The sequence below is a fragment of the Piliocolobus tephrosceles genome, chromosome 1 (genome assembly GCF_002776525.5).
Source record: "Piliocolobus tephrosceles isolate RC106 chromosome 1, ASM277652v3, whole genome shotgun sequence".
Lineage (NCBI taxonomy): Eukaryota > Metazoa > Chordata > Mammalia > Primates > Cercopithecidae > Piliocolobus > Piliocolobus tephrosceles.
This window is the reverse complement of record NC_045434.1, coordinates 206,367,474-206,382,379: the sequence shown is the minus strand read 5'-3', so window position 1 is coordinate 206,382,379 and position 14,906 is coordinate 206,367,474. Positions and strand designations below refer to the sequence as shown.

Genomic DNA, 14,906 nt, shown 5'->3' with positions numbered 1-14,906 from the left:
CGGCCAGGGAAGCATTTTATAACCAACTTTCTGAATGTTTTGCCTCAAAGGAGAAAAAATTATTACACTATGTGGGAGTGCTAACTGCTGCCAAAAATATTTTGAAGGACTTCCCGTATTACTAAAGTCTCTAAAGAACTTAATTTATCTTTACCAGGAACAAGTTATTGCTGTTTTAAATTCTCTCCTATTCCAGAATTTGCCATAAGAAGCTGTTCTTTCCTTGAACAATGGATTAAAAAAAAAAAGGAACAAATCCAAAGGTATGGGCAAAAGGGGCCTAGCCCACACCATTTACCCCCCTTTTTTTTTTTTTGAGACAGTCTCGCTGTGTCACCCAGGCTGGAGTGGCGTGATCTTGGCTCACTGCAAGCTCCGGCTCCCAGGTTCACGCCACTCTCCTGCCTCAGCTTCCCAAGTAGCTGGGACTACAGGTGCCCGCCACCACGCCCGGCTAATTTTTTTTTTGTTATTTTTAGTAGAGACGGGGTTTCACCGTGTTAGCCAGGATGGTCTCTATCTCCTGGCCTAGTGATCCGCCTGCCTTGGCCTCCCAAAGTGCTGGGATTACAGGCGTGAGCCACCGCGCCCGGCCCAGCCCACACCATTTCTATTCTGCATTGACTGTCTTAAGAATCTGGGTGTAATCAAAGTTTTGGTTAACATCTACTGTCTTTTAGGGAACACAAATGTGGTACAAATTAATTCAGACACCTCAGTTTTAGAGTAAGAAAGAAAAACTACATGAACAATGAATTGGCAATTCTGGAATTCACTAGTCCGGATCTAGCTTGACAAACACAAATGAGATCCAGGACTACATAAACAAAGGCCTTTTCACCTCTGGGGCAGATCATGAGATTGCCGTGATTGAAAATGTTTATTTGAACATGGTTCTCTGTATATTTAAAGTTCACTAGTTCCAACAGTGTTTGGGGTTTTTTGGTTTAGGAAGCTGGTCTTGAGGTCGATATGAGGATGCGGAGGAGGTTAGCCCTGGATTTCTGTTCAACTGTTTTGCAAATGTACACCATGGGTCATAAGGGAGATGTCAACAGTGCAAACACCACCCATTCTTTAAGAAAGTACAAATCAACACCTTCTTTTTGTACAACAAAAGGATGTGTTTTCTATGTTAAATGTAATGGTTAAAGGTTTAAAGTATGTGTTTTTTTGTTTGTTTGTTCTTTGAGAGAGTCTCACTCTGTAGCCCAGGCTGGAGTGCAGTGGCAAGATCTCGGCTCACCGCAAGCTCTGCCTCCCGGGTTCACACCATTCTCCTGCCTCAGCCTCCTGAGTAGCTGGTACCACAGGCGCCCGTCACCACGCCGAGCCACTGTGCCCGGCCTAAAGTATGTGTTTTATTAAAAAAAAAAAAAAAAAAATTAACCACAGGAATAAGGACTGCTTAAACAGATCCTTCTAGTCTGTTCAAGTGCTGGGCAATCATTCTTCGAATCTAAACTGCCCAACTAATTAGAGCTATAATAATTTGCTTATCAGGCTACTGTAACAGATTCCAAATTTCCAATAGAACTAATAGCTTTATACTATTTCATTTTCGTTGTGCAGACAAAAAAGAAAAAAAAAACTACAGCATTAACAACAACAACAAAAAATTCTGTAAGCTCTCACCACCAAAAAGACAGGCCAGGCGCGGTGCCTCACGCCTGTAATCTCAAGACTTTGAGAGGATCTCTTGAGCCCAGACGCTCAAGACCAGCTGGGGCAACATGGTGACACTCCATTTCTACAAAAAGTTAAAAAATTAGCTGGGCGCAGTGGCTTATGTCTGTAATCCCAGCACTTTGGGAGGTCAAGGCGGACGGATCACTAGGTCAGGAGACCGAGACCATCCTGGCCAACATGGTGAAACCCCCTCTCTACTAAAAATACAAAAATTCGCCAGGCGTGGTGAGGCGTGCCTGTAATCCCGGGTACAGCGGAGGCTGAGGCAGGAGAATTGCTTGAAACCGGGAGGCGGAAGTTACGGTGAGCCTAGATCGTGCCACTGCACTCCAGCCTAGGGGCAAAGACTCCTTCTCAAACACAACAACAACAACAAAAAACCCAGCATGGTGGTTCGCACCTATTGTCTCAGCTATTCAGGAGGCTGAGGTAGGAGGATAACCTGAGCCCACGGAGGTCGAGGCTGCAGTGAGCTGTGATTTCGCCATTCCACAAGACAGAGTGAGACCTTGTCTCAAAAAAAAAAAAAAAAAAGTTGATGTCAAAAGACACAGTATAAAAATTTAAACCTCTATGCAGTGCTTTTGGTCACCATGAAACTAAATTATTTGGAATCCAAAAGCCTCTTCTCACTTACGTCATCTGGAAGCCACCAAATCCTGATCGATTCCGTCAACAACAGACGTTTTTTACCTTTTCATCCCATCATTATAAGCTTTACCTCCTACTGCTGAAACAAATAACTTCCTATAATTACACATAGTAATAAAATAAAAAAACTATGGCAGCTGAGATGCCAATAGATTTGAGCCAAAACGGGCTGGCTCTTTTATGAACTCACGCTGTGGTGAAGGAAAACAAATTAAAAAACAAACAAACAAACAAACAAAAAACACACACACACCAAAAAACCTTGCACGAAAGCAAACGGGGAAGACAAATTTAGCAGCAGTTCTCTTGAATTTCCTGGCTTTGTTGATTTCGAACCACAACGTTAGCAATAAAACACCAAGACTCATATTTAAATATTTCTTTTGAAATCAGAAAAACAATAGCTCTTTCAGGATTTGAAATGACGCTTGAAAGCACACAATAGATTCTATTGGGTCAATGTATTATTTACATATTCATCTGAGACTTCAAAAAGAAGTTAAATGGAAGATGTTCTCAACAGGCAGAAATAAGATATTCCAATCTATTGTTCAAGTTTATGGCTCAGATATAAATAATGGGCTATAAACCCGTATCTGGAAAACAGTTGCGCAGTGCGTGCTTCACGGCCAGCCAATGAAAAGCAACGTCTCATTCTGCTCCATCTTCCAGCACGTCAAAGACATCCTACCCTTTTTTTTTCTTTTTTCCAAAGAAGCCAATCTCTGGGGACACCGGGTTTTAGCACCTTTGTGAGGCCCCGGCAGCACAGGAAGCTCTAAGGAGCACGCTCTGCAGTTGAGCTATTTGCAGAACGCCATGATCGCTCAAAGCCCAGCACGCGCACGGGTCTGCTACTGGCACCAGCACAAAGCTTTAGACAGCCACTTCCCACGGCTGGGTTCTAGGCATCTCCTCTTTAAAACGTGTTCCCTCTACCCTGCAAGGGTGGGGTGAGAAATCTCACTTTCGAAAGGCTTGCAGGGCGGAAGAGTCCGCCTTGCGGAGGCCCGGGCCGCGCTTCAAGGTTCACACGCCGCATGGCCACTCGAACGCAGCCCAGTTCCGAGGCAGTCAGCGGTCGAGACTGGGGCCTCGAGCCGAGAAGGAAAGCACAAAGGGGCCGCGTTCGCCCGCCGCCCCGGGGGACAGCCCGGGCGCGCCCGCCGTTCCGCCCATACCCCGCCCCTCGGCCGCGCGAAATGGCGGCGACTGCACCACAAAATGGCAGTCGCTCGGCCGCGGAGAGGCACCTGCTAGATGCCGTGGCTTCCTCCCCCGGCCCGGCCCCGCGAGCGCCAACGTCGTTCTACCCGCCCAGGCGCCCCGGTCTTCCCACGCCGCCCCGCCCAGGGCGCCTGGCGTCACCTGCGACCGCGTCCGGGGCCGCCAACAACGCGGCGCCTTTGTGCGGGCGCACCCTACCTTTACTCGGCCACACGGGCCCTTCTCGGGGGCTTTCCTTAAAGGGGAAACGGCTGGAAGCGACGGAACACCGCCGCCCAGGGCGCCCCTCAGACTCGAGGTTACTACGGTTTCCCCACACTCGCAGCGTTAGCGTCAGGCCACCAGAGTGAAGACGGGCGGGGAAGGGACCACAGAGCCCGAGAGGAGGGCAAACCTAGAAAAAACTAGTGAAAGACGCCCCCAACCCAGTGCTTCCGCGGCCACGCTGAATCCTAACGTACTGAGCCCACTCGAGGGGGCCCGTGCGAGGAGGCGGCTCCAAAGGGTGGGTTTCGGCTTTCCTTCCACCTTGCAAACGTCCAGTGGGCGCCCTACGCTTCTCATGGCTACCCCCTGCCCTCTCCCCATGCTGAGGAATCTCGGGGACTAAGCAGTGGCAGAGGGAGGAGCGGCTGCCGCGGTCCCTATGCTTTTTCCCTGGCGTGAGGGTCTCAGTGGACTTGGGCTCTGTTTGGGCCGTGGCTCGAAGGTTGGAGGTGTGGCGGTGTGCTTGGGGTTTTTCGCTTTCTTTCAAACGCTTGCTTCCTTGCGTTCCTCACCCCCCAGCGTCCCTTTGGCTCCGTCTTTCCAGAAACTTCTCAGAGAAACTCGGCAAAAAGCCTCCGAGTTCTCTACCGCTTTCCTCTCCGCGCATGCGCGAGACCTCGGGCGGAAAGCCCGGGGCGCGCCGGAGTGTGAGAGTGGTGCGTGAGCGCGCGCGCGCTCGTCGTGCGGGGGCGGTTCTCTCTCACAAAGAAGGGAAAGGGTTTCCCCTCCCCCCAACATTCCGTCCCCGCGCAAGCGCGTCGGAGCCACTTCCTTGGCCTTTGAGGGAAGCGGGAGGGGTCGTCCCAAAGCGCGCTAGTCGTGGTTCCGCGCGCCTGCGCCCGGGGTCGTTTTCATCTCGCTGTGTTGTCACAGTCTTTGATGTGAAGTGCGTCTGAACAGCTCGCTTGTGCCCGACCCACTTTTTCCTCAAGGCCTATTCGCGGAAACTAGCTTCTTGTGGGGTTATCGATTCTGTACTCCGAGTTTCCTGGAGATTAGTCTCCCCTTTGCGCCCCGGGAATGAGGCTGCTTTCCACCCCTGCCTGCGCCATGTTTGGAACGGCTCTTGATTGGAGCCGTGTAGAGTGTGGTGGAGTCTTTTCGAAATGGGAAAACAGTCCTGACCCAGGGCTTGGGTGGTGCCCCGACCGGCTTACATTAGGCACTGAGTGGAATGTTTGCGAGGTGTCTTTTTTTTTTTTGACACGGAGTCTCACTCTTGTTACCCAGGCTGGAGTGCAGTGGTGTAGTCGCGGTTCGCTGCAACCTCCGCCTCTCGGGTTCAAGCCATTCTCTTGCCTAAGCCTCCCATGTTGCTGGGACAACAGGCGGCGGCCAATACGCTTGGGTAATTTTTGTATGTTTAGTAGAGACGGGGTTTCACCATGTTGGTCAGGCTTGTCTCGACCTCCTGACCTCAGTTAATCTGCCCACCTTGGCCTCCCAAAGTGCTGGGATTACAGGCTTGAGCCACCGCGCCCGGCTTTCCTCCCACCCGGCCCGCCGCTGGGAGATGGGGTCTCGCTGTGTTGCCCAGGCTGCTTTGGAACTCCTGACGTCAAGAGATCCTTCCGCCTGGGCCTTCCAAAGTGCTGAGATTACAGGTGTGAGCCGACATGCCCGGCCTTTTTTTAAAAAAATAATTAAAATGGTCTTAAAAGGTGTCATTTTCATTGGAACGGGGTGGGGCTCCTAGTGCCCACCACAGTCCTCCGCTCAGGCCGGCGGGGCGGGCACTGGGCTCAGGCTAGGTGCGTGGGTGCAGAAGGCCTAGACCGCAGCTGCTTCTCCCTCTGCCGAATTGAGCTGGGCGGTGGTAACCATAGTGACCGCACTTGCTCTTCGTTCAGTGCCTCCCCTCCTTCTTGTCCTTTAGGAGTGTGGTGGAAATTATTGCCGGGGTTTTGGGTTCTTCAAAATACAAAAAGCCAAACCAAAACGAAAAAAACCCTCTTGTGTAATCAACTTCCCCCGTGTGCAAAGTTCGGGGAACCCGGGCGGCTTGCCTCTGCTTCGCGCCTGCGCGGTCTCCTTGCCAGGCTGCCCGGTCAAGGACCCTCGCGTCCCTGCTGGCATAGCCACTTCCCTAGATGTATTGTCTTGTGACGCACCCCCAAGTCCCTATAGGTGCAAGGCTTTAAAAAAGAGAGCTTGTTCGAGAAGAAAGCACATCGGGGGCTCTTAGAGGCCAGCGTGGACGCCACAATCTGGGGGCGAGCCGCACGGCGACCCTACGGCTCTCGTGAGGTGCTGACTCGGGGCGGGTGCGCGTGCACCACTGACTGCGCCAGCCCGGGGTCGGCCGGGGCAGTGCGCTGGGCGGAGCCGCTCCGTAGCCCCTAACAAAGGGCGAGCTCATTGCCGGGTGGGAACTGTGAGTTGGTGCCAGAGTCCTATGAACTCAGTATATGAATCGTATCTAGAGAGTGTTGAAGTACCAGCAAGCAATAGAATTCTGACAAGGCTGTAATATGAGGCTTGGAAATGACCAGGTTAAGTGTCTCTTGAATTCGTAGAATTTCTGTTATAGATTCTGTCTTAACATAATTTATGCTTAATAGAGTCTTTAAAAAAGGCGTTCCTACGGTAATTATACTACTGACTACTAAATAAGAGGAAGAAAATTTGTGGCGTGTATGTTTTATAATTTGAAATAGGCATCATTATCAAAGTTATTTTGTGCTAATAGGATCCTGGAGATGGATTTATTTTATTTATTTATTTAGAGACAGAGTCTCTCTGTGTCGCCTAGGCTGGAGTACAGTGGCAGGAACAGAACTCACTGCAGCCTTGACCTCCTGGGCTCAAGGGATTCACCCACCTGCAGGCGCACCACTACACCTGGCTAATTTTTACATTTTTTTGTAGAGACAGGGGTCTTGCCTTGTTGTCCAAGTTGGTCTGGAACTCCTGGGCTCAAGTGATCCTCCCACATCAGCCTCCAAAAATGTTGGGGTTACAGGCGTGACCCACCGTTTAGGGCCTGTTTGAATTATTTACTTCAAACTACAGCCAGGTGTCTGAGAGAAGCAGCAGGGGAGCCTGAAACAAATCTGCTGAAAATTTCCATCCATATGTAATAAGCTACTAAACACGATTTATTTGGTATTGTTTTTGAGATTTCATCAAATGCAGTTTGATAGCCTTCTCTGAATTAATCAGAAATTTTGGCCAGTTGTGGTGGTTCACGCCTGTAATCCCAGCACTTTAGGAGGCTGACGCAGGGGATCACTTGAGGTCAGGAGTTTGAGACCAGCCTGGCCAACAAGGTGAAACCCCATCTCTGCTAAAAATACAAAAATTAGCCGGGCGTGGTGGCCGGGGCCTGTAATCCCAGCTACTGGGGAGGCTGAGGCACGAGAATGGGTTGAACCCAGGACGGGGAGGTTGCGGGGAGCCGAGATTGCGAAGCTATACTCCAGACAGGGCGACGGGGAGACTCCGTCAAAAAAAGAAAACGGAAGTCTTGATTTGCGTTATTTACATTCTGTTTGTGTCTTGATGTTGTAGAAGTTACAATCTCTTAGACCTGGGTGTTTTGGCTAATGTGATGATCACTTACGGTGAAACAGTTAAGCTTTTTTTTTTTTTTTTTTTTTTGAGACGGAGTTTCGCTCTGTCGCCCAGGCTGGAGTGCAGTGGCCAGATCTCAGCTCACTGCAAGCTCCGCCTCCCGGGTTTACGCCATTCTCCTGCCTCAGCCTCCCGAGTAGCTGGGACTACAGGCACCCGCCACCTCGCCCGGCCAATTTTTTGTATTTTTTAGTAGAGACGGGGTTTCACCATGTTAGCCAGGATGGTCTTGATCTCCTGACCTCGTGATCCGCCCGTCTCGGCCTCCCAAAGTGCTGGGATTACAGGCTTGAGCCACCGTGCCCGGCCCAGTTAAGCTTTTTGATAATGATTACCAGTAGGGTCTTAAAAGGTTGAATGAGGGCCTGGCACCATGGCATTCGCCTGTAGTCCGGTGGTTGGAGCGGGAGGATCCCTTGAGCCCAGGAGTTTGACGTTGCAGTGAGCAATGATCCTACCCCTGCACTCTAGCGGGAGTGACAGAACGACACCCTCTAAAAAAAGTTAATAAAATCTCTGAATTAACATAGAGAGTAATAACATTTTGTTCCTGTGGGATTTGTTAATATAATAAGTATGTTAATTTAATGCAGTCAACTATCAACATTTCAGGGGAACCCTCAACTAAAGCGACCCGGATGCTAACTTCCAAAAGTCATTTATTTTATTTTTTATTTTTTTGAGACGCAATTTTGCTTTTCTTGCTTAGGCTAGAGTACAACGGGGTGATTTTGGCTCACTGCAACCTCCGCCTCTGAGGTTCAAGCGATTCTTCTGCCTCACCCTACTAAATAGCTGGGATTATAGGCATGCACCACTGGGCTTGGCTAATTTTACATTTTTAGTAGAGACGGACTTTCTCCATATTGGTCAGGCTGGTCTCGAACTCCCTACCTCAAGTGATCCACCCGCCTCAGCCTCCCAAAGTGATGGGATTACAGGTGTGGGCCACCAGGGTGGCCCAGGTCATTTTATTATAACGTTTTTGTTTCAGATTATAAAAGCAATATCTGACAGGGCTTGGTGGCTCACTTCTATAATCCCAGCACTTTGGGAGGCTGAGGCTGGAGGATCACTTGAGACCAGGAGTTTCAGACCACCCTGGGCAATATGGTCAGACACTGTCTCTTTTAAAAAAGACAAAAACTTAGGGTGCCGCGCCCACAAGCTCACGCCTGTAATCCTGGCACTTTGGGAGGCCAAGATGGGTGGATCACGAGGTCAGGAAATCGAGACCATCCTGGCCAACATGACGAAACCCCATCTCTACTAAAAATACAAAAATTAGCCGGGTGTGGTGGCGTGCCCCTGTAGTCCCAGCTACTCAGGAGGCTGAGGCAGGAGAATCCCTTGACCCCAGGAGGCGGAGATTGCAGTGAACCAAGATTGCGCCACTGCACTCCAGTCTGGGTGACAGAGTGAGACTTGGTCTCGAAAAAAAAAACCAAAAAAGGCTGGGCGCGGTGGCTCAAGCCTGTAATCCCAGCACTTTGGGAGGCCGAGACGGGCGGATCACGAGGTCAGGAGATCGAGACCATCCTGGCTAACATGGTGAAACCCCGTCTCTACTAAAAAAAAAAATACAAAAAACTAGCCGGGCGAGGTGGCGGGCGCCTGTAGTCCCAGCTACTTGGGAGGTTGAGGCAGGAGGATGGCGTGAACCCGGGAGGCGGAGGTTGCAGTGAGCTGAGATCCAGCCACTGCACTCCAGCCTGGGCGACAGAGCAAGACTCCGTCTCAAAAAAAAAAAAAAAAAAAAACCCAAAAAAAAGCCAGGTGTGGTGGCATGGGCCTGTGGTCCCAGCTACTCAGGAGGCTAAGGCTGGAGGATTGCTTAAGCCCGGGAGGTTGAGGCTGCAGTAAGAGGTGATCACACCATTGCACTCCAGCCTGGGAAACAGAGCAACCCTATGTCAAAGAATAATAAAATATGGTAAAAGTAATACCTGTTAACCAAAGAAAAATTTAGAAAATATAGAAGAGGCCGGGCGCAGTGGCTCAGGCCTGTAATCCCAGCACTTTGGGAGGTCAAGGCGGGCAGATCACGAGGTCAGGAGATAGAGACTATCCTGGCTAACATGGTGAAACCCTGTCTTTACTAAAAATATAAAAAATCAGCTGGGTGTGGTGGTGGGCGCCTGTAGTCCCAGCTACTGGGGAGGCTGAGGCAGGAGAATGGCGTGAACCTGGGAGGCGGAGCTTGCAGTGAGCCAAGATCACGCCACTGTACTCCAGCCTGGGTGACAGAGCAAGACTCCGTCTCAAAAAAAAAAAAAAAAGAAAATATAGAGGAATGCATTTTTTTTTTTTTTTTGACAGTCTTGCTCTTTTGCCCAGGCTGGAGTGCAGTAGCTCGAGCTCGTCTCACTGGAGCCTCTGCCTTCCAGGTTCAAGTGATCCTCCTGCCTCAGCCTCCTGAGTAGCTGGTATTACAGGCATTCGCCACCAAGCCCGGCTAATTTTTTGTATTTTTAGTAGAGATGGGGTTTCCCCATTAGCCAGGATGGTCTCGATCTCCTGACCTTGTGATCCGCTCGTCTTGGCCTCCCAAAGTGCTGGGATTACAGATGTGATCCACCGCACCAGGCACTTGTTTTTTTGTTTTTTTTTCCCAAGATGGAGTCTTGCTCTGTCGCCCAGGCTGGAGTGCAGCAGCATGATCTCGGCTCACTGCAACCTCCGCCTCCCGGGTTCAAGTGATTCTCCTGCCTAAGCCTCCCAAGTATCTGGGATTAGAGGAATACGCTACCATGCCCAGCTAATTTTTTTTTTTTTTTTCTGAGACAGAGTCTTGTTCTGTTGCCCAGGCTGGAGTCCAGTGGTGCGATCTTGGCTCACTGCCACCTCTGCCTCCTGGGTTCCATCAATGCTCCTGCCTCAGCAGCCCCCCCAAGTAGCTGGGATTACAGGCATGAGCCACTGCACCTGGCCTTAATTTTTATATTCTTATTAGAGACGGGGTTTCCCCATGTTGGCCAGGCTGGTTCAAACTCTTGACCTCGTGTTCCATCCACTTTGACTTCCCAAAGTGTTGGGATTACAGGTGTGAGCCACCGCACCCGGCCATAATTTTTGTATTTTTAGTAGAGACGGGATTTCACCATGTTGGCCAGGTTGGTCTCAAACTCCTGACCTCAGGTGATCCACTGGCCTCAGCCTCCCAAAGTACTGTGATTACAGGCATGAGCCACTGCTCCCAGCCAGGAATAAAATTTTTTAAAAAAATTCAAATTCTACCACATAGGCATTAACCATGATTAATATTTGCAAATACCCAAATACCTTTCCAGTCTGTTTTCCACTCAATTACACAAATATTGGTAAATTGCATTAATAATTCTTAGTATTAAGTATATTACCAGTATTTCCTTATAGAGGGAAAAATGTTACTGTTATCAACTTTCCAGGAATAAACAATGGTAGAAACTTAGGAACTGATTTAAAAATATATCAGCTAGTATATTCATTTCTGAAAAACTAAAAATAACATGGAATAAATTATTTAGCTTTATTTAACATGGAATAAATTATTTATTTAGAGGGTTGAACAGTAAAGTACCTTATTAAGTATTTTTTTTTAGGCGGAGTCAGCTCTGTCGCTCAGGCTGAAGTGCAGTGGTGCAATCTTGGCTCACTGCAATCTCTTCCTCCTAGGTTCAAGTGATTCTCCTGCCTCAGCCTCCTGAGTAGCTGGGATTACAGGCGCGTGCCACCATGCCCAGCTAATTTTTGTATTTTTAGTAGAGACAGGATTTCACTATGTTGGCCAGGCTAGTCTCGAACTCTTGAGCTCAGGTGATCCACCTGTCTCAGCCTCCCAAAGTACTGGGGTTACAGGTGTGAGCCACCGTGCCTGGCTCTGTTATGAAGTGTTAGCTTGCTTAAAGAATGGATCTAGGCTGGGTGCAGTGGCTCACACCTATAATCCCAGCACTTTGGGAGGCCAAGGCGGGCAGATCCCTTGAGTTTGGGAGTTTGAGACCAGCCTGGGCAATATGGAGAAGCCACTACAAAAAAATACCAACAACAATTAACTGGGCCTGGTGGTGTGTGCCTGTAGACTCTGCTACTAAGTGGGAGGATGGCCTGAGCCTGGGAGGTGGAGGTTGCCATGAGCTAAGATTGCACCACTGTACTCCACCTGGGCAATAGAGGGAGACCCTGTCTCAAAAACAACAACAAAAAAGAACTAGAGGACTAGCTAGCTAATACTGTTCACTTTTTTTGGAGTTCTGATAATTTATTTACGTATTTATTTATTTAGAGATGGAGTTTAGCTCTTGTTGCCCAGGCTGGAGTGCAATGGCACGATCTCAGCTCACTGCAACCTCCTCCTCCCCTGCCTCCTGGGTTCAGGCAATTCTCCTGCCTCAGCCTTCCAAGTAGCTGGGATTACAGGCATGCACCACCACGCCCAGCTAATTTTGCATTTTAAGTAGAGACGAGGTTTCTCCATGTTGGTCAGGCTCGTCTCAAACTCCTGACCCCAGGTGATCCGCCCACCATGGCCTCCCAAAGTGCTGGGATTCCAGGCATGAGCCACTGCGTCTGGTGGAGTTCTGATAATTTATTGACAGCTTCACCAGAGTGACCTTACTGTATCAATGTAAGTCTGTTAATAGACTGGTCTATCTCCATGTGAGCCTCAGAAATAGCAAGATGTCAGGCTGGGCGCTGTGGCTCACACCTGTAATCCCAGCACTTTGGGAGGCCAAGGCGGGTGGATCACCAGAGGTCAGGAGTTCGAGACCATCCTGACCAATAGTGAAACCCCATCTCTACTAAAAATACAAAAAAATTAGCTGGGCATGGTGGCGTGCCCCGGTAGTCCCAGCTATTTCGGAGGCTGAGATCGGAGAATTGCTAGAATCCAGGAGGTGGAGGTTGCAGTGAGCCAAGATTGCACCACTGCACTCCAGCCTAGGGGACACAACGAGAGTCCATCTCAAAAAAAAAAAAAAAAAAATAGGCCGGGCGCGGTGGCTCAAGCCTGTAATCCCAGCACTTTGGGAGGCCGAGACGGGTGGATCACGAGGTCAGGAGATCGAGACCATCCTGGCTAACACGGTGAAACCTCGTCTCTGCTAAAAATACAAAAACTAGCCGGGCGACGTGGCGGGCACCTGTAGTCCCAGCTACTCGGGAGGCTGAGGCAGGAGAATGGCGTGAACCCGGGAGGCGGAGCTTGCAGTGAGCTGAGATCCGGCCACTGCACCCCAGCCCGGGCGACAGAGCGAGACCCCCCCTCCAAAAAAAAAAAAAAAAAAAAAAAAAAAGCAAGATGTCAAACACCCTTGGATAATATTACAGTGGTGTTGTGTTTTATTTTCTGTTGTTTTGGGGAAAAAACTTGGCTCTAATAGTAAGGGTTTGTTGGTATTGTCAAATTCTCATGTGGTTGGGGCTTTGTTCATTTTATAGCTAGCTAATATAATTTTATTTTATTGTATTTACTTATTTTTTGAGATGCAGTCTCACTCTGTCGCCCTGACTGGAATGCAGTGGCATGATCTTGGCTTATTGCAACCTCCCCCTCCCGGCTTCAAGCAATTGTCTGTCTCAGCCTCCCGAGTAGCTGGGATTACAAGCGCCTGCTACCACACCTGGCTGATTTTTTTGTATGTTTAGTAGAGAGGGGGTTTCACCATCTTGGCCAAGCTGGTCTTGAACTCCTGACCTCATGATCCACCCGCCTGGACCTCCCAAAGTGCTGGGATTACAGACATGAGTCACTGCACCTGGCCAGTTGATATAATTTTATATGATGCCTTTAAGAAGAAATGCGCAGGTGGATCTCCTGAGGTCAGGAGTTCCAGACCAGCCTAGCCAACATGGTGAAATCCTGTCTCTACTAAAACTACAAAAATTAGCTGGGCATGGTGGTGTGCACCTTAGTCCCAGCTACTAGGGAGTCGGAGGTGGGAGGATCAGGTGAACCTGGGAGGAGGAGGTTGCAGTGAGCTGAGATGGCACCACTGTACTCCAGCCTGGGCGACAGAGCAAGACTCCGTCTCAAAAGAAACAAAGAAGAGCCGGGCGCAGTGGCTCAAGCCTGTAATCCCAGCACTTTGGGAGGCCGAGACGGGTGGATCATGAGGTCAGGAGATCGAGACCATCCTAGCTAACACGGTGAAACCCCGTCTCTACTAAAAAATACAAAAAACTAGCCGGGCGAGGTGGCGGGTGCCTGTAGTCCCAGCTACTCGGGAGGCTGAGGCAGGAGAATGGCGTAAACCCGGGAGGCGGAGCTTGCAGTGAGCTGAGATCTGGCCACTGCACTCCAGCCTGGGCGACAGAGCGAAATTCTGTCTCAAAAAAAAAAAAAAAAAAACAAAAAAACAAAAAAAAGAAAATACTCTTTATATATATGTTTTTTATATTTTGGGCTGGGTGCACACCCAGCTCACATTTGTAATCCCAGCACTTTGGAAGGCCTAGGCAGGTGGATCACTTGAGGTCAGTGTTTCAGGATCAGCCTGGCCAACATGGGGAAACCCCCGTCTCTACTAAAAACACAAAAATTAGCCGGGTGTGGTAGCAGACACCTGTAGTCCCAGCTACTCAGGAGGCTGAAGCACAAGAATCTCTTGAACCTGGAAGGCGGAGGGTGAAGTGAGCTGAGATCGTGCCACTGCACTCCAGCCTGGGCAACACAGTAAGACTCCATCTCCAAAAAAACAAAAACAAAAACAAAAAACCTACAGGTCATCAGGGAATTCTGTCTGAGATAAAAATGACTTGGGAAAATGCAATAACTGTCCTCAAGCTCTCAGAGAAATGTTATGTGGCAAAACACAGACATTTATTTTTCATAGCAGTGTAAGAATAATGGCAATGATGTATTTTGACATTCTAAGGATTAGAGTGTTATCCTAAACCGGAGTGGGCTGCTTTGAGATACTGAGCTCCTGGGCACTGAAAGTATTCAAGCAGAAGCTGGATGTCATGGGCCAGGCTTTCAATAAACCTGAAATCTACTCTTCCTCTTCTCAAACTGCCTACAGCACGGCTGAGACCTACTTTCTCAGCTCCCTTGTCACTATTGGTTTCTTGACTATAAATTTCATACAGTTTCACTGAGGGATAACCTATGTACTGTACAATTTATCCATTGTAAGTGAACAATTTGATGGTTCCTAGTAAATCTATACAGCTCTGCAATCATTGCTATGGTCCAGTTGCAGAAACTTTGTGATTATAGTTTTTTTCCCCAAAGAACATTATTAGCATCAAGGGTAGATCCAGGTCCCATGGGCCGTGGTCTCCGCAGACCTAACAGCAGGATTCTGTGCTGTGGCTCTCGCCTCAAATCCTCTCCTCATTCCTTCTTGGGTGTCACCTGATGCTGCCCTGCCACATGCTGCTTGGCCTTCCTGGGCCCTGGGTGCCTCCCCCCACCCAAGGTGTCTCCAATGGGCACCTTTGCTTCCTTCCCTCCTTCTCTGCCATGGCGTGGGGGCAGGGGCTTGGTCTTCAGCAGATTCCAAGGCAGTAGGGTG

The 14,906-nt window shown here is 49.3% G+C and overlaps 1 pseudogene across 1 annotated transcript; it reads right to left on the bottom strand.

The window, feature by feature from the left end:
- Window positions 1–2,792: 2,792 nt before the first annotated feature.
- On the bottom strand, window positions 2,793–5,010 carry LOC111527289 (annotated as a pseudogene). Its single transcript, XR_002726618.2, has one exon. The product of XR_002726618.2 is annotated as an uncharacterized LOC111527289 (transcript).
- Window positions 5,011–14,906: the final 9,896 nt, after the last annotated feature.